This window comes from Phalaenopsis equestris, unplaced genomic scaffold (genome assembly GCF_001263595.1).
Source record: "Phalaenopsis equestris unplaced genomic scaffold, ASM126359v1 Scaffold000748, whole genome shotgun sequence".
Lineage (NCBI taxonomy): Eukaryota > Viridiplantae > Streptophyta > Magnoliopsida > Asparagales > Orchidaceae > Phalaenopsis > Phalaenopsis equestris.
Genome location: NW_018165188.1, coordinates 2,025 through 2,474, shown reverse-complemented (window position 1 = coordinate 2,474; position 450 = coordinate 2,025).

The following is a 450-nucleotide window of genomic DNA, read 5'->3' as shown; positions in this document are numbered from 1 at the left end:
CTAACACCCCAAATCTCAACAATTGAATGCCCTAAACCTCAAATTGGCATCCAATTTTTGTTGAAAATCCCTTGTGAGGGCATTTGTGATCAAACACAATAATCAATTTGAGCTTAGTCCAAAGCTAGCTCAAGTTTGACCCAAATTAGCCCCATATGCCTAATTTGGGTCTAAATCCAAATTTCATCAAAATCCACCAAATTCACTACCAAATTGATTTCAAAATGACTTTCATCCTTCATGAAAGTTGTCCAAAATCCACAAAATTGATTAACCAATTGACCTCAAAATGACTTTCACCATTCATGAAAGTTGTTCCTCATGGTCTCTTACACCAAATGCCATATTTAATTGGGCCGATTTACATGTCCAACCTAGTCCAAACACAAGATTTGGTCATATGCACCTTCTTCGACTTACGGCCAAATCCAAACCAATTGAGCTTGGTAT